This window comes from Gymnodraco acuticeps, unplaced genomic scaffold (assembly GCF_902827175.1).
Source record: "Gymnodraco acuticeps unplaced genomic scaffold, fGymAcu1.1, whole genome shotgun sequence".
NCBI lineage: Eukaryota > Metazoa > Chordata > Actinopteri > Perciformes > Bathydraconidae > Gymnodraco > Gymnodraco acuticeps.
In genome coordinates, this window is record NW_022989899.1 from 528329 (window position 1) to 552415 (window position 24087).

The 24087-nt window shown below is 40.1% G+C and overlaps 1 protein-coding gene across 1 annotated transcript in view; it reads left to right on the forward strand.

Moving 5' to 3' along the window:
- The window catches only part of LOC117539744 (RNA-binding protein Musashi homolog 2-like), a 220597-nt gene that overhangs the window by 148637 nt on the left and 47873 nt on the right, over positions 1-24087 (forward strand).

Genomic DNA, 24087 nt, shown 5'->3' on the forward strand with positions numbered 1-24087 from the left:
ACGATAAGCAGATTCCGGACGAGGCGCAAATCAAATTATGAAAATGACAGCCGGTGACATATCCAGACAGAGAGGCCACTCAGGTGAATGAAGGAAGCTGCAAAATGTGGAAATATATACACAATATGTGTTTGCTATTTATACAAACTCATATGCAGTTATATTTTTCCTTGCAGCCAATGACGTTGATACAGCTTAAGGACTGAGCTTGATAATGAGTCGTCTCCAAAATTAATTCAATGGCCTATTAGTTTGAGACCACAGTTACATGGCTGTGATTCAGGATTTTTTACCCAGTCTTTTTGGTGCACATATGCACAAGCAAAACAGTTTGATTTACATGTCTTGAGTGTGTTATTTCTATCAATTGTACACGAAGGATTATCTCTAATGCTTGACAATACATGAACAAATATCTTGGTTTGGGTATTTTTTGCACTGTTATCCTTCACTCCTGTGTCTGAGGGCTGTTGTCCACACACACGCATACACACAGAGCAGAGTGGAACAAAGCAGAGACAGAAACAGCATTTTTCAAGGAAAGATTCATCTGTCCCCTGGACAATATTGTAATACCATTTTTAAAAACAACACCCTGAAGAAGTTCAGTTGTCAACAATGTGTTGACATATTGCTGCAGCTTGGTTAGGGAAATGAACTCAACACTCTTTTGGACTGTCTTCCTTCTTATGAAATTACACTGGAGCTGTTCCTGCCGTCAGAAGAAGGAATATCTCACCTTGATGTTACCAAAGCTTAAATAGTTTTAGGCAACATTGAACTATAGCAGCAGTGAATATAAACCAACCAGAAAGCCTCTGGTCTAATAAGCTCAGCAATGCTCAAGAAAACCAAGTTAAAAACCGTAGTTATAGTAACAAGGTACAAACATGTGTTTGCAGACACATGACCTTTTGTCTGTACAAGCCACCGCCAATGCTGCATGGAGCTGCTACATTTTATTGTTCACCATTTAGATCCATAAGCATTGTTTTTTTATTGTTATACTTACTTACCCAATAGGTTTGCTGGCGTACTATCTCTCTTTTTCTGCCTCTGCCTCTTCCTAGTCCGCATATCCCTTGGTAGCGGATTAACTACAGCAGTTTAAAGCTCAGTCTCTTGTCACAGATGTTGGCTTTGAGATTTAAATGAGCTCTCTGTGGTGAGCGAAGTGAATTAAAAGGGAGAGGAAATGTAAACCTGAAGAGGCCTCAAAAACGTATTTCATCACTAATGGGAAAGAAAAAGCATGAAAAGAAGTGGCAACTAACCAAATTGCATCAGTGAGTCTGGACAAACACTGCATGCAGCCAGAAATAGTATCAACTCCTTAACAAGCACTGAATAGCAAAACAAAAAATCTGATGGTATCACCAGTATGCCCGTCTTATGAGAAACCTCAACTGAAGGTAAATCCGGTCTTATAGAGGAACAGAGTCACAGCACAGGTAGTTGTGGTAAAACAATTTAGTTTAATCTGTTTTAGGTTTCTGGTTTTTAATTACAACTGAGCCTTTTGGCTACGAGCATTGTGCCATCCAAGCTTGTCACTAAGTTCAGCGCCCTCAAGCTCACCAGCAACCTCTGTAAATGGGTCCTGAACTTCCAGAAGAGCCGATCCCAGTCAGTGCGGATGGGCATCATCACATCTTCCTTCCTGACCCTCAACAGTCCCTCAGGGCTGCAGGCTCGGTCCTCTTCTTTACTCAAGTTTGCTGACAATACGACCGTCATGAGACTGAGCACTGACAGGTACGAAACAACAAAAAGAGAGATGGTCAGAGACCTGACATCTTGGTGCCAGGACAACAACCCCCATTTTAACATCAGCCAAACTAAGGAGCTGATTGTGGATTAGTGAAAGCATCCTTAAGAGTCACACGCCCCAATCACCATTCACGGGACTATGATGGAAAGAGTCAGCTGCTACAGGTTCTTCAGGGTTCACATCACCGGTGACCTGCCTTGGAATCATCACATCAGTCTCATCGCAAGGACAGCTCAACAACGGAAGTTCAACGTGGACTCCAGGATGCTCTAAAACGTATTATTTACTCTAATGTGCCTCCAAATCTCTGACTAGAGAAAGGTATTGCTCCTGGTGATCTACAAAGGTGCCCAGTACTAAAGGCACATTCCATTTTCCAAATATATTGGTCTTCTGACATTGATTGTATAATTTACTTGACTTTGCCTCCCTCTATTTCCCTTATCCTTTTTCAAAACAATTTAGACCATGTTAACCAGCAAACTGAAACGTTTAAGGGTATTCGGAGGATATCAACAAGGGATTATTTTTTTCTGCATTATTTTGTACTATGTGCAGTTTTTTCTTACTGCTCTATTTAGTTCCCCCTCAGCAGGGTTGTATGAGAGAAAGATGGGATGTGTAGCGACCCACACACCCAGTGCACCAAACATCTAGCTAAGTAGGACATTGAAATGGATGGGCCTGTGTGTGTAGGTGACCTACATAAATTAATATGGACAGAGATTCCTTCCACACCTGAACTGAGCTGTGCTGTGGGTGTGAGACTCAACAGAAAGGACACACAATGTGCTCACACATACAGCAAGAAATGCTGATGTGATGTTCCACATGGATGGCCATCCATGCAAGTATTAATGGACCCACATCATTTTAGGGGATAAACTCTTGTTGCGAAAGAGGAGAGCAATAGTCAAATTTGATGCTTTGACTCAGATTCTAATTCACTGGCATATTCACTTACCATATTATTGTCTTCCAAGAAAATTGATAGTTTTTTTTACACCTTTGTTGTTAGTCAGATACATCTGGCACAGCTGTATTAGTCCATTAGGCCAGCAACAAAATACATTAAACATGTTTTAAACCAACCACATGATTACGCATATAGCTAAGCCACTTGGGAGAACAAATTAAATTAGTTAAAAATGACTTAAAAACCTATTTTAAAATGTTATTTGTTCACCTGTTAGTGAAGGCACAGAGAAAGAAAAAGTCCTGTGTGGAAAGGTCTTTATTTTTGAAGAGTGAGTGTAGTCCCTACCAGAAGGAGACCAAACCCAAAAGACCTGAGATGTTTTGATGGTTCATAGTGTAGCAAGAGATCAGAAATGTATTTTGGCCCTAAACCAACCAGACACCAGATGGACACACGATAAAGGAAATGTTCAAATTCGGCTCTGATCGTAACAACATCGGGCCATTCTTGAGGGCATCTTAAGCCATCGTATGACCACCGGTGGAGTTTCTCAGGCTCCGGCAGAAACTTCGTGAGCGGTGGCAACATCTTTGGCATGCCAAAAAATTGCCGAAGGACCTTGCGAAGGTTCATTTTCGTGTTGAATTCGTGTGTCAATTTTGCCCTTCGTAAGGCACTCGTGAGAGCATCTTGTCAAATCGTGTCATCTTCGTCTGATCATCGATGCCATCGGGCATTTTTCGCCTCACGAAGAAAATACGAAGGAAACAAGAAGCTGCCCGATTGTCTTAGGAAGGCAACGCGACTACGTGAAGCCCTCGCAATGCCGTCGTGTAGCCATCGTATTATAGTACGATGACATCAACAAACCAAACATGTAAACATATTATGTAAATAACCCAATTTGTGTTCTGTGAAACTGAAAATATATTACATTGTTTTTGTTACTTTCGTTGCAGTTGTATGTCTTAAATGTAATTTAGGTTAACTTCCTGTTTTATTTAGATGCTTTTATTTTGAAGGCGAGTTTACGCTGTTGACAGGAAGTTGTTGTTGCTATGGAAACAACATGACGGAGATAAGAAATGTCTTCTAATCTACATATAAAGACGGCGAAAGTAAAGAATAAAGTGTATGTTTAAATGTTAGCACCCCCCAAAGAGGCACAAGCTCTTACGTTGAGTCTGGATACATTCTAAATCATCAGTAAAGTCTACAAACATATTTTCGTATGTGGTTCGGGTGCCATCGTGTGGTCTTCTGTAGGCATCGTACTTGCTTCGGCTGTTGCTTGGCTGTTGACCAAGTTCAGGGCCATCTTCGTGCGAAATTCACAATTCCATATTCGTGTGTCAATTTCGGCACAGTGTGACAGGGGCTTAACCACCTGCAAAAGCAAGTCAGCATTCAAATATTCATTTAGTGGTCCCTCCTGCTCAGGTAAACTAACATGCACACACATTCACATACAGTTGGCCATGCCATAGAGCAGTGCTTCTCAAACATTTTCTCAGCCAAGTACCCCCTGACCGATCCAGAACATTTTTGATCGAAAAAGCCTATATAAATAATTACAATATAGTGATGTTCCCTCAGTGTGTGATGTAGTAACTCCTTCGTGGCATGCATTACAACAAACTAAGGATATTTTCACTTTATGCATGAAAAAAATAACATAACACTTTTATAAAACAGATTTTTCCAAGGAGTTTTTCAATTTAAGTAATATGTTATTGTGATAAACTATCAAATACAATACACACATTTGACATGTTTATATGAGGACCCCCTTGGTGGTTCTAGGAATGTTTTAAATAAAATGGTGTTTTCTATTTAACTTATTTTACTAAGATTATTTTTTTAATTAACCTTTTTTTTTGTGTGTGTTAAATCTCGCGTACCCCCTGCAGTACCCCAACGTACCCCCAGGGGTCCGCGTACCCCCATTTGAGAATCACTGCCATAGAGAGTCATTTGGGATTAACAAATCTTGCCAAAGGACACATCAACATTTTGACTGCAGGGGGTGAGGATCAAACCACCAACCGGTCAATTAGAGGAAGAGCAGCCAACCAATATTCTGATATTTCATTTCCTCAATATCGCCCTGTCTTGTTTTACAGTTTAGTTTGTATTCCCATATATGGTACTTATTTCAGTTTGTGTATCCATTGTTTCCTAATCCTCTTCCGTGCTTGCTATGCACCAGAGAGAGGTGTATTTAAAGTGTGGAAACGATTACAAGCCCCCGCTCAATATTCCAGGTAAGAAGAGTGTAATCAAATATACATTTGTTTATGTCTCCTGTGAGAGCTCCACTTACATCCAAATACAGCGTTGGTAATCAGCAGCCGCACTGTTGAAATTCAGGAATGACGATGTGGCGAGGGAGACATCCACGGACCCTCGGAGATAACACCATCCAGACTCCAATGTCTCATCTGTCACACGTAGATTGCTATTAAAGCTGTCTGAGAGCATTGCCATCATCTAATTAGAAAAGCGATCTCTCTCCCTGTCTGTCTTGTTGGTTAAATCTCTCTGCCACCTCTCCCTCTCTGTGTTTCCTCTCTGTTTACCTCTCTGTCTCTCTCTCGCTCCTGCTTACTTCATCGGTCATGCCAATTGATTTCTTTGAGAAAAGCCTCTCATGGTTTTCGCGTTGATGTGTCTCGTGTAATTAAAGGCCAAATTGTTTTGATGCCAGTGTAATCACATTAGTGTGTTATTGCGGGAGAGTAAAGATGGGAAGAGAGAAGGGTGAAATTGGACTTTTTTTGCTTCACATCCACAACCTGCTACCACAGTGTAAATGTGTGTGTTGTGTGTGTTTGGGTTTGTTATTATGAGCATAGAGCTGCCATTGGTGCTCAAAATCTGGGCCCTTATGGTGTTCCATTAGCCTTTCTGTCAAATGGTGAAGGAGGGCAGTGCTGATAGACACAGCTAGTCAGAGAGAGGAATCTGTGGCAGTGAGAAGATTTGATTTGTTAGTGCTTAATATATACATGTATGTCAATATGAGGGAATATGATTTCATTTGGACTATTCTGAAGTTCTGAATATTAAAATGATGATAAAGGAGATAAGGATGGTGGTGGTGGTGGTGATTGTCAATGACTAGGGTGGCAAACAATTTGAGTAGGTAAAGGTTGAGGAAAAAAATAACCTTATATACCCCAAATATATTGTTTTAGGATTGGCAATAAAGTCAATAAAGATGAAAAAAATGTGTTAATTATATATAATATAAACAGAAAGCCTAATTATAACTTAATTAACAAATAACTTACAGGTTGAGGGATCCATTGACAAGGAGACAAATGCCTTCCTTTCCACACTGCAGGCATTTATAACCATTCCAGCTAGTCCATAGTTAAATGCAGGGGAGCAAAGACATTGCTCTAAACAAGGGGCAGCATGGCTGAAGAAGCCGGCACATTTACTAAAGCTGGTTTGATTCAGCCGCTCAACCCTTTTCCAAGTGGAAAGTGAGCTGCATGACACTTTTACAAATAACGATTACTTAATTTAACAGTTAGATGTACGTCTTTGTCGTTCTGTGCCCTCACAATGATGATGGTGGTGGTGGTGCTTATAATAATAATAATAATAATAATAATAATACTACATTACATTTATATAACGCTTTTCCTGGTGCTCAAAGCGCTTTACAAGCAAGTAAAACAAAAGTAAAAAGTGCTAAGCTAGGTGGAATAAGGGTGAGGGGTTAGTGGATTAGTAGTTGAAGGCAAGAGGGAAAAGGTGAGTTTTGGGGGATTGTTTGAATGATGATGAGGTTGGTGATGGTGGTAGTGGTGATGATGAGGCTAGTGGTTATTGTGGTACAGGTGATTATGACTTTGGTGGTGGTTTTGATGATGATGATGATGATGATGATGATGATAGTGATTATAATGTCAATGATGATAGTGGAAGTGGTGGTGGTGATGATGATGGTGGTTAAGATAGTGGTGGTATGATGATAATGATGATGATGATGATGATGATGATGATGATGATGATGATGACCATTTCAATGGTGTTGGTGGGGGTGATGATGGTGGTGGTTATATTGGTTGTGGTGGTGATGGTTATGATGATGGTGGTGTGGGAGGAACGAATGGTTGAACTGAGGGATGAAGGGTGGAATAGATGAATGGATAAAGGTGTGTAACGAGGGATGAAGGGATGTGGGTAAAGATGAGGTTGGATGGGGAATCGTGGTCGGATGTGTTGACGCGGTATAAGCAGGTGTTAGGATGTGGTTGAGGCGTGATTTTGTCCCCGAACCGAGGTAAACTAATACACTTAATTTACTGGGCTGACATGCTTTCTCATGTTGACAATAATGAATGATGACAAGTCATTAGTTTCATTAACTGTTGTAATTATTTGTTCTGTTGCCTTTACTGCTTGGCATTTTCTGTCTTCTCTTTATTCTCTGCAACTGTATTTGATTCTCGTGCTGAAGTTTATCTTTGAACATGTCCTCAATATTTACTTATCTGGAACATTTTAACACTGATTCAAACGTGCAGATAGGCCCTGACATATTCTAAACCCAATCTGTTGACAGCAGTAGGAGTCAAAGCAAACGGCAAGAGTTTACCTTGAGTTCCTTCCATGACTTCCGACATTCAGCAGACATTGACTCTGGTAAATCCCTTCAGTGCTTCGGTCCTTTCTAACTGAGTCTGAGTTACTCCATCAGAAAAGGCTTTTTCCTGTCCTCCTCTTCCTGCTCCTCATTCACCTTGTGTGTTTCTCTCTTTTGCTATCGGTCTGCTAAACGTATTTCACTCTGCTCATTACAATGTAGTGAGATGGCTTGCTGCTTCAATCGATCCCCCTGTCCACTCTCATTTACTTTACACTGCATCCTGCTCCTAAAGAGCTTAACTGACTTTTTCCTGCCTGCTCCTCCTCTCTCATGTTTCTTGTTTTTGATTAGCATGATGTGTAAATAAGGCCACAAGCTCCCATTGGTAAATGCCAGTCTGTTTATTGACGCATTTGGTCATTTCTCCCATAAATCATCCCAAGGTGACGACAGACTCTTGGGTTTTGTTTCTGAATGTTTTGCATGTGCACTCCTTACACATTTACTATCTTGAAGATGTATTGTTTATATAACTATACCATATATTTATATACCATTATATTAGGTTGTTATTACAAATGTTGGTAGATCTTGGAGAATCAGTCTTTGTCCTGGGTTCATGGAGGAAAGGATATAAAACAATGCATTTAAGCTGGACTTTTTATGGAAAATCCAATACCTCTAGTGTTGACATGTTTGACATATGTCCCACCATCCTGCTGGTATACCCTTCATGTCTGGGGGTAGTGGGAGAGATAGTTTGTTGCTTTATTCTTATGAGGAAACTCATGAAGTTTGTTAGGTCGGATTTGGTCTTGCGAAAATAAATATAAGGCTTTGTAGTTATGATGGAGGAGTGGGGGCACAACAGAAAGCAAACATTGTAGAGGTGGCGAGAGAGGCTCAGAATGCACTTCAGATAAAAATAATCAGTCCTAATGATGTTACCGCACCCCGCTGTGCAAACCCTTCTCCAACCAGCATTCAAGTAACACACACACACACACACACACACACACACACACACACACACACACACACACACACACACACACACACACACACACACACACACACACACACAAACACACTTATTATTCACAAAAGAGAAAGTCAACACGACAAACACATTACACATCACACAAACCTAGTATTTGGATTTTAAATCATGTGAAAACTGCAATTTTAGTTTTTTCTTAATTGATATCACAACATATTATTTTTTAACTCTGCTAATTCATGCTATTTGTATGGCTTGTTTTTATAAAAAATGGTACTAAAAAATATTAGTTCTGTTTTATTAGTATTGCCTGTTCTTTTTTTAATAATTTAAGTCTCATTTGTTTATCTTTTTAATTTCTACTACATTTAATAACTTGATTCTATAGAAAAACATGTTCCTACTTTGTTTTGAATCATGCTTGTGGATGTAAGCAGATTTCAGGCTTTGATTTGTTGAATAAGTGTGCACGTGGACACACACGCACACACACGCACAGTTCCCATGGGCTTTTCCATTGATGGAGTGTATAAATTGGATGCCATTTGTGACAATGCTGTCATAGTGTGTGTCTGTATGTAAATTACTTCTCACACTCGGGACTAAATTGAACGTGGGTGCAGAAAAATTGAACAGTGAAAAAAAGAGAGACAGTAAATAAAGGAGCATAAAGCAGGAGTACCCTAATGGAGAGAAACAAACAAATGTGCATCCAGTGTTTCTCATCAACTTTGAGTGACTGCATTTTCTCATTTGTCGCCGGTTTTTATTAGCCGTACAGTCGGCAGTAACAGAATATTACTAAGCCACAGTCAGGAACAGCAGCTGTTGTATCCATGCTTACATATTGGACTCTCTGTAGGCCTCGGTCTTTTTTTTTCAGAAGAGAAATGCATGTGATATTTGTGTACTTCTCTTTTTTATTGCCAGACAAATCAATATGCCCAGACATTGTTAATACAGTTATAATATCTTGCTTCCTGCTGCTGTGGATGCAGTTTTTTTATTTGGCAGCTGGATGGAGTTAAAAGAAGGAAACCAAACCATGGCTGATAACACACATGATACGTCTGAAAAACATTTAAGTAAGGGATATGTGCAGCGAGGCGGTCATTAATGAATAAGAACACTATGCAGGTGTTCTTTTTCCCAAATGACTGCCGCGCTGTACATAATCCTGCTTATTACACGACCACATACAAAATTAACTGACGATGTTACTCCCATTAATAATTGAAAATTATTTGATTGACTTAAAGTATAACAATAGTCCATAGTGCACCAACGGCTCGAACTGTGGCAACAACAACGTAAGTTAAAATGTTTTCCACTAACACGTCCTTAAACAATGCCACAGCAGCCCATACTGTTTATCCGTTAAGCTCCTGTCCCACTGTCCCGAAATTGACACCCGATGGACACACGAATATGGAATTGTGAATTTCGCACGAAGATGGCCCGAACCACACACGAAGGCAACATTCACATTACATTTAAGACATACAACTGCAACAAAAGTAACACAAACAATTATGTTAAAGTACTATGATACTGTACTGATATTTTCAGAATTTGTTCTTTACTTTCTCCGTCTTTATATGTAGAAGATATTACGTTTTCTCCGTCATGTTGTTGTTTCCATAGCAACAACAACTTCCTGTCAACTGGCCTTCAAAATAATATATGATATCCTTTTTAGTTTCACAGAACACAAATTGGGTTATTTACATAATATGTTTACATGATTTTGTTGTGCAATAAAACAACCCGATGGACACACGATAAAGGAAATGTTCAAATTCGGCTGTGATCGTAACAACATCGGGCCATTCGTGAGGGCATCTTAAGCCATCCTATGACCGCCGGTGGAGTTTCTCAGGCTCCGGCAGCAACTTCGTGAGCGGTGGCAAAATCTTTGGCATGTCAAAAAATAGCCGAAGGACCTTGCGAAGGTTCATTTTCGTGTTGAATTCGTGTGTCAATTTTGCCCTTCGTAAGGCCATCGTTAGGGCATCTTGTTATCATCGGTGCCATCGGGCATTCGCCCCGATCAGAGTGAGGGCGAATGCACCGATGATAACACGAAGATGACACGACTTGACAAGATGCCCTCACGAGTGCCTTACGAAGTTGCCGCTCACGAAGTTGCTGCCGGAGCCTGAGAAACTCCACCGGCGGTCATACGATGGCTTAGATGCCCTCACGAATGGCCCGATGTTGCTACGATCACAGCCGAATTTCAACATTTCCTTTATCGTGTGTCCATCGGGTGTCAATTTCGGGACAGTGTGACAGGGGCTTTAGTGTTTACTTCCTGTCTTCCTTCTTTTGGGGATTCTCTGACGTCCAACACTCTGTCTTTTAACTTATTTCCTCCCTTGATCCTTCTTAGCAACGGTCATTATTTTGCTTATCAGCGGTGTTTTATCGAGTATTAACAACCTCTGAAATTACCAAATGTACTAATCAGAATCTTGTATCCAACTAAGCCTTGTAATAAACAGTTATTTACTGTCTCAAACGCCTGTTTGAAACTCCTCAGTGCACACAAAAACATAACTTGGAGAAATAAATAAATACGAAAATGTTATTGATCACCCCTCGATGATGTTCTCCTGTTAAGAAATGTATTCTCATAAATGATGTGGTAAACAGAAGGACATGATTACTTTAAACTGACGCCGTTTTGCATTTCTATAGGTTGTATAGATACGAGCATGGTTTTATATACTATCATGTTTAATCATGTTTTATGCCGTTCGCCAATAGCCTACTTGATAAGTCGCTCGTAAAACACAGGAGGTATGGAAACTAAGAACACCATATGTGGTCAATTGTACAGCTAATACAACACAACACATTAGTTGCATTTCCTCTAACTGGTGGATTATGGATATAGTTGCTGATCGAAAGCTGGGACACAAACCACCAAATACAAACAATAATTCAGATCCAGTCGTCATGACTCCACTCCGGAGGGATTCCCCGATCATTTCTTACAGTCTCTCATCAAGGGGGTGTCTCCTGTCCCCGGTACAAACACACTGCCTGAGGAAGGCTATGTGTATTATTTTTGTCATTAATCTTTTTCGGACCACTTATTTATTTATTTTGGTGACGATCCGACCTCCATGCTGCTACTCTGGTTCAAACTGCATCCACCAAACAATATGATTTATCTCGACCTCCCCAAAATTACCACAATCTGACACGGTGTGAGATGTCTTTTTTAGCTGTTCTGTCGTCATTTCCTGCGATCTTCTTCATAAAGTCAGTCAGAATGAATGAATGAATGGGCGTTTCTTTGACTATGTATAGGCAAATATGGGCGTTACGTGAAGCCCGCAAAAGCTGCATCGCATTTCGAGTTGCTACTAGGCTTGTTTGAGACGAGCGACACCGACGCAGACCTGCGCAATTGCGATCGCCGTCTTGCTAGTGCGTTGCATGATGGTTAGTCGATTGAATGTTTCTCATAACTCTGTCATGATGCTGCTCTCAAATCTGTGTTTCAGTGCTGTACGACACCTCTGTGGAAACATTGGTATAACTGCCTTTTTTAATTTATATTTGAGTGTTGTATGTCTTGTAATAATGGACCAAGAGTCTCTTTAAATAAAGATGATGATGATGATTAGTCATTTTGTCCGACTTGCTCTGGAGGCTCGTCTACATGAGACGTTGAAATCTCGCGGGACAAAGACGCCCGCAGCCTTGAGAGCGAGGCGCGGCGAGGCGGCGCAGTTCCTCTCCACAGGCTGCGGAAGCGAAATGCTTGATGGGAAACGACTCGCTGGTATCTCGAGCTGAGCGCTCATTGGTGGTTTTTACCACGTGCTGGTGATGAAACTCTCCAATTGGCTCGGCAAAAGTTTGTTGTTGTTTTGTGTCAGTTTTACGTCGCCACATCCATTCCCATTTTTCATCATTGTTCCACAATATTTATCATCAGGAAATTAATATCTATATATTTTATACTATACTTGCACTGCTTACCGTTTTCATACTTTATATATCTTATATTCATACACACTGTTCATACTGCTCACAGGCTGATATCTAGTGTATTCATACCCCTCACTGATTATTCATCATTCAATTCATTCTATATTTTATTCTGTAGATTGTGTACATTACTTTTCACTTTACTGCTTGTTGCACCTGGTTAGAAGCTAAACTGCATTTCGTTGTCTCAGTACCTGTAATATGTGCAATAACAATAAAGTTGAATCTAATCTTGAGCAGGAACAAATGTATTTACTTAGTACATATCTGACATTAACGATTAAACACATTTGTGCATTCTTTATAAATACAAACCGAGTCAAGCCGACTCCGGAGGTGGCGGTATGCACCTTAAAGTTGTTTGCAATCCGCCAAAAAACCGAGAGAAGAAGAAGAAGAAGCCGACTCCGGGCTGTCCGACTTCAGGCGAGCTTTTTGAGACCTCCCCCGGCTGTAATCGGCTATTCTCGTCTACTTTCGAGGCGAGCCGAAGCTCGTCTCAAACAAGCCTAGTGATTTATAAAGGGAAACCGGCGTAGGATGTGCCGTACGCAAGTCCTGTGTCGGTACGCAGTCTTTTATGAATCGGAAAGTGTTGGTGCGTATTTATTTGCTTTATCCTATCTAAGCAACCTTCCCATGCCAATCCTACGCAAGGCTTTATAAATGAGGCCCCAGGAGATTTAGCAGTGGTGTACTGTGTGTTGTGCAAAATAAAGATGGAATGGGTCAGATTAACTGATTCATATGAGAAGAACATTTGTAAAAAAAAATAAGGGGGTGAGTTTTTAGGATTTGAGTTCACCCAATTGTGGTTTGTCTGACCAGTATTGATATTTGGAACACGTTTATGGTGTGCAGTACAACATCTACTGAGCATTGCTCCAGATGTACATGGAGGATTAGATAACCCATAATATCAACGGTCTCCTGAATGTAGATGAAACCTGGATGGATTCACAGGTGTGATCAGCACCTTGTGGGATAATTGTTTTATTGAGGCCACATCGATATGATGCCTGGACCCATTCAATCTCTGAGGAATCTCTCTTGTTATTAAGACTTGTTTGCAACCGTCATTTTTAAGACACGTAAAAGCTGCAGACATTCACCAGTGGGTTGTTTACTGTTGTTTTTAATGTAAAAATCAGGTAAGTTTGTATTAACCACAGAACCTATTTCTGGCCTCTAACCAAAAACTGATAGAGAAAAACATTGACATTAAGATGATGAAGTCTGGAGTCTGTAGAATGCTAACTTATTTCCGTGTTTACATATGACTCATTCCTGTACCACTCTATTAACCCTCCTGTTGTCTTCGGGTCAAATCTGACCGATTTACTATTTTCATCAATCATAACTTTTGTGTTTTACATTCGATTGCATTAAGGCTTTATGATATCCTCCACAGTAGACATTTGAACATATCAAATTGCTGATCACCACTTTCATTGAATTCTGGATGATTTAGTCAACTTTGTAACACCCATGGTGTTCCCGGTCAAAAATGACCGCTATAAAGAAAAGGAATTAGTAACCATCCGGATCAGATAAAACACACACACACATACTCTAGATGTGTGTCCCCCCCCCCCTCCCTTATGTGCCCATCCCCCCACATGGATCACACCTGGTACACACAATACATGTTCAGTGTCTGTTCTTTATATATTTACTGCAGTATCTCATGTATACCAGTAGTCTGATACAATATGTACAGTTTGAAAGGGTGTTAAATTAAATTTGGTGATGATTAATGGTTTTTGTGTTAATGTAATGGCAGTTTAAACAGGACCGGTCAAATTTGACCGCGAACACCAAAGTAAGGGGGGGGGGAAACGAAGACAATAGGAGGGTTAAAGCCAAACGCCTTAAGTTATTTCTGTAAATGTGCAATGTGGCATAGTATTGTGTCTGCGCTATGTTTAGTAGTGTAGTCAATTACGCATAAATACAGTCTTCAGCTCACTTGAGCATGTGCATGCATAACACTGTGTAAAAATGTACCTCAGAAGAAAAAGACCCTGTATCCAAATCACATCAAAGCAGAAACACACTTGATAATTGATGGTTATCATGTGTAGTTATTTGTTTTTATGGACCAAATGTTTAGCACCTGCTATTACTAAATAAGCTCCCCCTTGGCTCCTGCTGCCGCCTCTGGTCACAGTGACGGACATGCTATTTGTCGTTACTCTCTGCTCTGTTGTTGGAGCTCTGTGCTGATCCACTCCCATGATTGGCTGACTGCATGGTGGCCTGTAATTGGCTGCTCAGTTTCATACTTCAATCAACATCATGCTGGCAAGTTGGATGTATTTTGTGGCTCACTTTATTTCTTGCTAGTGTTGTACTCATTTGTTGAAGGCTTTTCTTTAATGTATGACCTTTTTTTTTGTTGTGGATTAATATTTTCTGAATAATATCAATGCCATCTTACTAGTTTTTTCTGTACAATGTTGTGAATTTTACTCAACGCAATGCATGTAAACAATATAAGTTTGCTTTCCTAAATTGGTTGAGGTCACAAATATTTTCTTCCAATATTAATTAAATCTAGTCACGGAAACGATGTGAAATATTACTAGGTACAATCTGTATAGAAATATAGGCAAAGTTCATATTTATGAAATCAAGTCGTCACAATATGACTCAATGGTTAGGTTACAGAGTTCACTGGGGACCATGATTCAAATCTGCAAGTCCTCCGTATTAAACAATAATACAACTGTTTTAGGTCTGGGGTAGAATACGGTTTGGGTTAAGATAAGGTCTGAGTGTGGTTGGGGCATCATTTATCATCATGATTACAACAACCTCCCTAACCCTAACCATGAAGGTCAGAGAAAAAACACATGACATGGACTGTTTCTAGTACAATTCTGACAATTTTTTGGTCAATCTATCCACCAGACCTCCTCTCTTGGCAGATCTGGTGGCTCTCACATCAACCCCCTTAGCTTAGAAAAGAGTCATAATTACTTTGCCTAATAGAGGTCTGTTGTCACTTGAAATCTAAGATGTCTTAAACCTTAGCTGCTTAGCAAAATGACCATCAACATAGTACAATAACCATCTCAGAATTCGATACATTTTTCATGCATTATGTACATACTGTATATTACAGTGAACATGAATTTTTACAACTGCCTCTTTATGTCTCTCAGATCTCTGCTACACTTGCGCTCATATTTGATCCTTCTCCATCACATCAGCCCTATCGCTCACGATGCCACCCATCCTGTATTTTGGCTGCCGGGCTCTTTGACAAGTTGCCCCTGACAGCTGGTTTGTTGGCTGTCAGTGGTGGCTACGGTACCTCTAAATAGGAGCAGAGAAGGAGAAGGGAAAGGCACGGAGGGGGAGGTGGCAGGAAATAAATAGATATGTTTATTTTGTTTTTAGGTTTCCTTCAGGCTTTTCTAATCGTCCACCAGAACAAGTGAGAACTAATGCTACATTACGTCCACCTGAGTGGTGTTTCCTTACACCTGATCAAAGTAACCGGAGTATCCATTGTTCCTTTAGATGGTTTGTCTCTACAAAGTCTATTATTTCTTCTCTTCTTAAATTCATGTATGAAGTGGGGTTATTAGAGCTCAAATCTGTATATACAGTGGGGCAAAAAAGTATTTAGTCAGCCACCAATTGTGCAAGTTCTCCCACTTAAAAAGATGAGAAAAACCTGTAATTGTAATCCTAGGTATACCTCAACTATGAGAGACAAAATGAGAAAAAAAAATCCAGAAAATCACATTGTCTGATTTTTAAAGAATTTATTTGCAAATTATGGGGGAAAATAAGTATTTGGTCAATAACAAAAGTTCATCTCAATACTTTGTTATATACCCTTTGTTGGCAATGACAGAGGTCAAACGTTTTCTGTTATGTTTTGGGGCTGTCGCTGGGCAACACGGACTTTCAACTCCCTCCAAATATTTTCTATGGGGTTGAGATCTGGAGACTGGCTAGGCCACTCCAGGACCTTGAAATGCTTCTTACGAAGCCACTCCTTCGTTGCCCGGGCGGTGTGTTTGGGATCATTGTCATGCTGAAAAACTCAGCCACGTTTCATCTTCAATGCCCTTGCTGATGGAAGGAGGTTGTCACTCAAAATCTCACGATACATGGCCCCATTCATTCTTTCCTTTACACGGATCAGTCGTCCTGGTCCCTTTGCAGAAACACAGCCCCAAAGCATGATGTTTCCACCCCCATGTTTCACAGTAGGTATGGTGTTCTTTGGATGCAACTCAGCATTCTTTCTCCTCCAAACACGTCTAGTTGAGTTTTTACCAAAAAGTTCTATTTTGGTTTCATCTGACCATATGACATTCTCCCAATCCTTTTCTGGATCATCTAAATGCTCTCTAGCAAACTTCAGACGGGCCTGGACATGTACTGGCTTAAGCAGGGGGACACGTCTGGCACTGCAGGATTTGAGTCCCTGGTGGCGTAGTGTGTTACTGATGGTAGCCTTTGTTACTTTGGTCCCAGCTCTCTGCAGGTCATTGACTAGGTCCCCCCGTGTGGTTCTGGGATTTTTGCTCACCGTTCTTGTGATCATTTTGACCACACGGGGTGAGATCTTGCGTGGAGCCCCAGATCGAGGGAGATTATCAGTGGTCTTGTATGTCTTCCATTTTCTAATAATTGCTCCCACAGTTGATTTCTTCACACCAAGCTGCTTACCTATTGCAGATTCAGTCTTCCCAGCCTTGTGCAGGTCTTCAATTGTATTTCTGGTGTCCTTTGACAGCTCTTTGGTCTTGGTCATAGTGGAGTTTGGAGTGTGACTGTTTGAGATTGTGGACAGGTGTCTTTTATACTGATAACGAGTTCAAACAAGTGCCATTAATACAGTTAACAAGTGGAGGACAGAGGAGGCTCTTTTTTTTTTTTATACTTTGTTTTTATTGAAAATAATTGCACTGAGTTCCAAACGTACATAATGTCATTTAACTTTGACATTCGAAAATACAATTTCAATTTGCATCCATATGTTGAGGCGCAACTCAAAAATGAAATAAAAAAAAAAAACGACTGTCCAAAAGAGCCCTTGTCGGGAGTTTAAATCTCAATGGTTTCCTGGATTATCTTGTCCAATGTGTTTTTCTTCTTCTCTATATAATGTCCATCCTTTCCACTGGTCTTCCATTTTTGGTAGACTTACTGTAGTCTCAACCGATGTGTCAGTTTTTCCATTATGTAGATTTCCTCTAAGTCTCCATCCATTGTCCTTGGATAGGGATATCCACTTGCCCCCATTTCCTTGTGATGGCTTTCTTGCCGGCTATCAACAACACTTTAACCAAGCATCTATCTCTTGGTTGTATATCATTTTCCGTAAAATTACCCAAATAAAGAATCATAAAACTCTTAGGGAAATCATATCCGATTATCTTTTGTACTACTTTATGCACCATTCCCCAAAACGTTATTACTTTGTGACAATTCCAAAAGACATGTGAATGATCTGCTTCTGCTGTTCCACATTCCCTCCAGCATGGTGACTTTACATTTGAGTATCTGTTTTTAACCTTGGGTGTTATAAAAAAACGGATCAGATTTTTCCAAGAGAACTCCCTCCATATCCGCGAACTGGTGGATGATTGGTGTATTCTCCACATGTTTTGCCATTCATTATTTTAAAATGTTCGTGTTGAATTCTGATTCCCATTTTTCTTTTATATATGTGGTTGAATATTTGTTCATTGTTAGTGCTTGATATAGTACAGATATAGTCCTAATTTTTTTTCCTCCATACGAATTGATTATAGTCTGAATCAATTCATTCGCGTCCTTGGAGGGTGTTCCCCTGATGTGTCTTCTATAATAATCCCTTAGTTGTAGATATCTAAAGAAGTCATGTTTCCCTAAATCGTATTTATCTTTCATATCCTGAAAACTCTCTAGTTCCCCTTTCTTCTCCAAATTGCACCATGCTGTGATTCCCTTGGTCACCCACCGTTTGAAACATTCATCTTGTCTTGCTGGTACAAAGTTACTGTCAAATGCTACCCATTTCAATATATTGATGTCTTCTTGTATTTTGTGAATGTTTACTATTTTAAACCATACCTCCAGTGTGAATAATGTAATTGAATCCATATGATTTTTGTTTTGTTTTGTATGTGTCCTTATCTCCTATAATACTCTGAATAGGGTATTCTCCAAATGCTCTTTCTATATCTTTCCATTTAGCTGTATAATCTGGTTTACACCAGCAAACTATGTATCTCAACTGGGCAGCATAGAAGTATTCTTTCAGATTCGGGAGGCCCATACCCCCTTTATCCTTTGGGAGTTGGAGGGTTTTATATCTGACTCTGGGTTTTTTACCTCCCCAAATAAACCTAGATATTATCCTATCCCAATTTGTGAATTGATTTTGAGCGACATTTATTGGTAGGGACTGGAATAGGTATAGAAGCTTTGGTAATATATTCATCCTGACTGTCTCAATTATTGAACTAAAATCCAGTGGTAGAGTAGACCATCTGTCTATATCTTTTTGAATCTCCTCATTGATCTTGCCATAATTTGCTTTGAATCATTTAGATGTTCCTTTAGTGATGTAAATCCCCACATATTTGATTTTCTTTAGATTCCAATTAAAATTAAACAATTATTTGATCTCTGTTGATGGAGTATAGTTAAGAGCAAGTACCTGTGTTTTTGAGACATTAATCTTATATCCTGAGAGATGACCATATGATTCAAGTAGCCTCATCAGTACTGGGAGTGATGTATTTGGTTGCTCGAGGAATGCCACTACGTCATCAGCAAATAGCCCCACCTTGTGTGCACTACCATTCACCACCACTCCTGTAATTCCCTCTTTTTGGCGGATTGCTTGAGCTAGAGGCTCAATGAATAGGGCAAATAGAGCTGGTGACAGGCAGCAACCTTGTCTAGTCGATCTCTGTAAGCCAAATCTTTCAGATAAGTTTCCATTTATTTTAATTCTAGCAGTAGGTCGTTGATACAGTGTTTTTATGCATTGTATTGATTTATTATTGAATCCTAGTCGTTCTATCACTGTATACAAAAAATCCCAATTCACCTGATCGAATGCTTTTTCTGCGTCTATGCTTAGCAATAAAGTATCTTGTTTTGTCCTTTTTGCTTGTTCTACTATATGCAGTGTCCTCCTGATATTGTCCTGGGTCTGGCGTTCTCTCATAAATCCTGTTTGGTCTTCTTCTATTAAATTGTCTATGAAGGTGCTCAATCGTTTAGAAATAATGGTTGTATAGATTTTGTAGTCTACATTTAGTATCGAAATAGGCCTATAGTTCCTGTAGAGGAAACTTCTGTGTAGCATGCAGTGGAGTCACCGACTCAGGAAGGAGACACGGGAAGAGTCGGAGCTTTGATGTCAAACCACTGTGATTTATTTGGAGTTGGTACCAGAGTATTCACATCACAAATCCAAGAGTCAGAGGTTCTGACTCCACGGTAGAGTTGCCACGTCAATTCTGGATAGCCTCTCTCTTGCCAGCCCATCTAACTGGTTTCGCAGAGAGTAAACAACATATTTGAGGAGATAGCCTAAACAGTGTGGGAACACAGAGCTACTTGCCTCGGACACTTATGACCTCGAAGATTTTACCTTGGAGTCCACAAATACAGAGAAGGAAGTGTCCCAGTGTACCCACAACACAGACCATCTGTATCCCAGTATTGACCGGTCACAGAATGGGAACAATAACATTATTGGCTAAGCCGCCTGTGTCCTTAAAGAAGGTAAACAGACATCGAGGTTTGTCCTGTATGTTACTAATTGGCGTCTTATGATAATTATTTCCACAACAGTTCCCACAGAATTCCTTATCTCTTCCCGGTTTTGGAATGACTGATATGATTGCTTCAGTCCATGATGGCGGCATCTTATTATTTTGGATAGTCCAATTGAAGGATGCCAGGAGTATCCGTGCCATTTCATCTCTAAACAGCTTATACCATTCTGCAGGGTATCCATCGCTACCTGGAGACTTGTTATTTTTTAACGTATTTATTGCATCTATAACCTCTTTTAATGTAATATCAGCTGTTAATGTATCATTTTGTAAACTGCCAATTGATGGTAAATCCAGTGAATTTAGAAAGGTTCTAATTTCTTCTTCTGTTGCAGATGGAGGCTGTGAATATACATCTTTGTAGTATCCCAGAAATATGTTCTCTATATTTTCTGGTATGCATGATAACTCGTTTGTATAAGGGTCTCTAATTTTATGTATATGACTAATTGCTTGCTGTTTGCGTATTCGTTTTGCCAATAATTTAGTGGCCCTCGGGCCCGTTTCATAATAGCTTTGTTTCATATATCTGTTCCTTTTCTCGACTTCATCCAGTAATAGATCATTTATCTCTGCCTTCACCAACTCTATCTGACCCAATACCATTGCATCCTCCGTAGTCTGATGTTCCCTCTCCAATTCTCTTAGTTTTTCCGTACACTTTCCAAATGTTTCTGATTTAATCCTTTTCATATATGCTGTTTCCGCTATCAACCTCCCCCTAACGACCACCTTCATGGCATCCCAAAATATTGTTGGGTCGACTGCTCCATTGTCTTTCTCTTCTGCATATCTCTGAATTTCTGCCTTAATCCTAATCTTTCTCTGTTCACAGTTTAATAGTCCTACATTAAGACTCCAGACTGTATTTCGTCTCCTACTATTAAGACACATTTCTAAATATAATGGGTTATGGTCTGACAGGTCTGCCCCTCCTATCCTACATTCCTTCACTCTGTATATATCAGTCTTATTCATAAAAAAGTAATCTATCCTTGTATGGACTTTATGTGCTGCTGAATAATGAGTGTAATCCCTTTCCTGTAGGTGTAACTCTCTCCATATGTCAATCATCCCCATCTCACCTAATGACAAGTTTACAAATCTAGATAACTGCGATTTGGTTCTTTTGAGACTAGTCGTGTCTATATTATGGTTCAACACCACATTAAAATCTCCCCCACAGATTAAGATTCCCTCGGATTCAGCAGCTATAATATCAAACAAAGATTTAAAAAAATATGTATCGCTTTCAGGAGGGGCATAAACATTTATCAATGTTATAGGTTCATTTTCTATTCTGCCCTTCACTATAATGTACCTTCCTTCCTTGTCCCTGATTTCCTTATCATAATCAAATTGGATTTTGTTTGATATTAACGTTGCAACTCCCCTTCTGTGACCTTCTTTATAGGAGCTGTAATATGAGTGTCTATAACCATATCTCTTTAATTTCTCATGTTCCAAATATGTTAAATGAGTCTCTTGGAGGAATATAATTTGCACATTTTCCTTTTTCAACTTTGTCATAACCTTTTCTCTCTTCTTTGGTATGTTAAGACCATTCACATTTAGCGACAGTATCTTAGTGTTAACCATTTATGTGTATTGGTAGGTTATTCTTCTGGTATGCTCCCTCGGAGCTCTAGGCTAAACAGTCGTTAACAAAACACACATAAACATAAAACAAAAAAGGCTTCCAACCCTGGGGTTCTAACATCCCCAATTCCCCTTTGGTGGGTGCAGGGGAAATCCTCTCGTAAGAGGGCCCCTCTCTAGACTTGAGACTATACCCAACTCGTGGGGTTACGTGCTGTCTAGGCATGTCCAACATTAACACTGGCCTACCTCTCTCCGTTGGTATCCGTTACAATACAAAAAAAAGCCTGTATATTTCTTCAATCCTCAATGAAAGTTATTCAAGCAAAACAGTCCTACGCTTTCCATTTTTGCAAAATGTCTCTCGCTCGGCGCGCTGAGTCGTGTCTTCCTTCCTTTCCCCTGACTCGTTGCCAGACCGGTTGTGCCCTCCTCTCCTCCGCAGGTGCGGCGGCTCTGCCTGGTACCTCCATCTCGAGTCCCCTCTCCCTCATGTCCCTGGCGGCGTCTATGGCGTCGTCATAGGTCTTCACTCCGGCATCCCAATAAATGCGTATTTTAGTGAGTGGTGTCTGGAAACGTATTACTTTGTCCTTCAATACCTTCTTGATGCCCAGATATGACTTTCTTTTCTGGACGACTGCGATTGCATAGTCGTGGTCAAAGAATATGCGTTTGCCCCCTACACTAATTTTCTTCTGCCATGCTTTCTTAAGAATGACTTCTTTCGTTTCGAATTGCAGGAAATTGACCACTGGGGGTAGCGGTCGGAGGCGGCTTTTGAGCGAGGGCTCTGTGCGCTCTTTGAATGTTGAGATTAATAACGTTCCCCTCCTGTAGCTCCAGCTCAGTGCTCAGGAGTTGCTCCACGTATTTGGTAACCAACTCCCCCTCTGTTTCCTCTGGCACCCCGAATATTCGGATATTATTCCTCCTTGATCTTCCTTCAAGGTCCACCATTTTTTCCTGCATCTGGTGCGTCTGATTCGACATTTCAATCATTGTTTATTTCGCCTCCGACTGCCACTCCTCTAGCTCTGCTATGCGCGCCTGGGCCTCGGTCATGTGTGTTTTCTGCGTCTGTAGTTCACCATTATTCTCTGTAAACTTTCGCTCTATTTCCTCCCGAAGATTAGCGATTTCCTCCTTTATTTCACTTTTTAGTTCGTCTTTAAAATGTGTTAGGTCTTGTCGCAGCTCCTGTTTGAGTTATTTTATATCTTTGGAGATAGTTGCCAGCCTGTGTCTCGGAATGGCCCGTCTCCGTCATTTTAGCTTCTTCGTCCTCGTGTCCGTTGTTTTCTTGCTTCGAGTTTTCTGTCACTCCTGGTTGATCTTTCGCTGTTTCTTGTTTTCTGTTATTTCTTCGGCTACTTCGTCTGATCCCTCTCCTCATTTCCTGGTTTTAGGTATCGAGTTGAGCATTTATGAGGGTTTATTGTGTCCAACTTGCGAGAGGTAGAAGATAGTGATGCTACTCACGTCGCCATCTTCCGGAAGTTGAGGAGGCTCTTAAAGAAGAAGTTACAGGTCTGTGAGAGCCAGAAATCTTGTTTGTTTGTAGGTGACCAAATACTTATTTTACCGAGGAATTTACCAATTAATTCATTACAAATCCTACAATGTGATTTCCTGGATTCTTTCCCCCCATTCTGTCTCTCATAGTTGAAGTGTAGCTAGGATGAAAATTACAGGCCTCTCTCATCTTTTTAAGTGGGAGAGCTTGCACAATTGATGGCTGACTAAATACTTTTTTGCCCCACTGTAGCTGCAGCAGATGTGCATGTGTTCCTGTGACTGCTACAACAGAGGCAATAGAGGGTGACTGAATAGAGGAATGGAAGATTGGGAGGATGGAATTTCCCTCCAACATTCTCAGTGTAAACAGTGCTACTCTCAGATGCACATTCCCAGTCTCTCCAAAGCAAAGTTAAAAATCTTCAAACTGTTAATTTGTGCATTTAAGTGAAAAGGGCATGAACTCGGAAACATTGTTCTTCGGGGGCATGTTATTTTTCAAATGTTTTGAAAGGATAAGTCAGTTTCAGTTGATTGTCATTATAAATTGACTGTATATATATTGGTAACCCAAAAAAAGTTATTTTGTGTCAGGTAACTCTCTAAAGACAACATGATTCTAAGATGTACAGAAGTAAAGTACAAATCAAGTACAATAAAGGAGAAATACAAACATACCATTTCAAGAAATACATTTTGTGGGTTTGCTCTGTGTTCAACTATCAATATGTCTGATATGTATTTCCTTTGAATCTCAAATAGCCTGTGTAGCTAATGCTGGTAAATCACTATATTACCTTGTATTACTGACCTTCCCTTTTACTTGGTTTGTCAGAGTGTTGATTTGCCATCAGTTCAAGCCTAAACTGG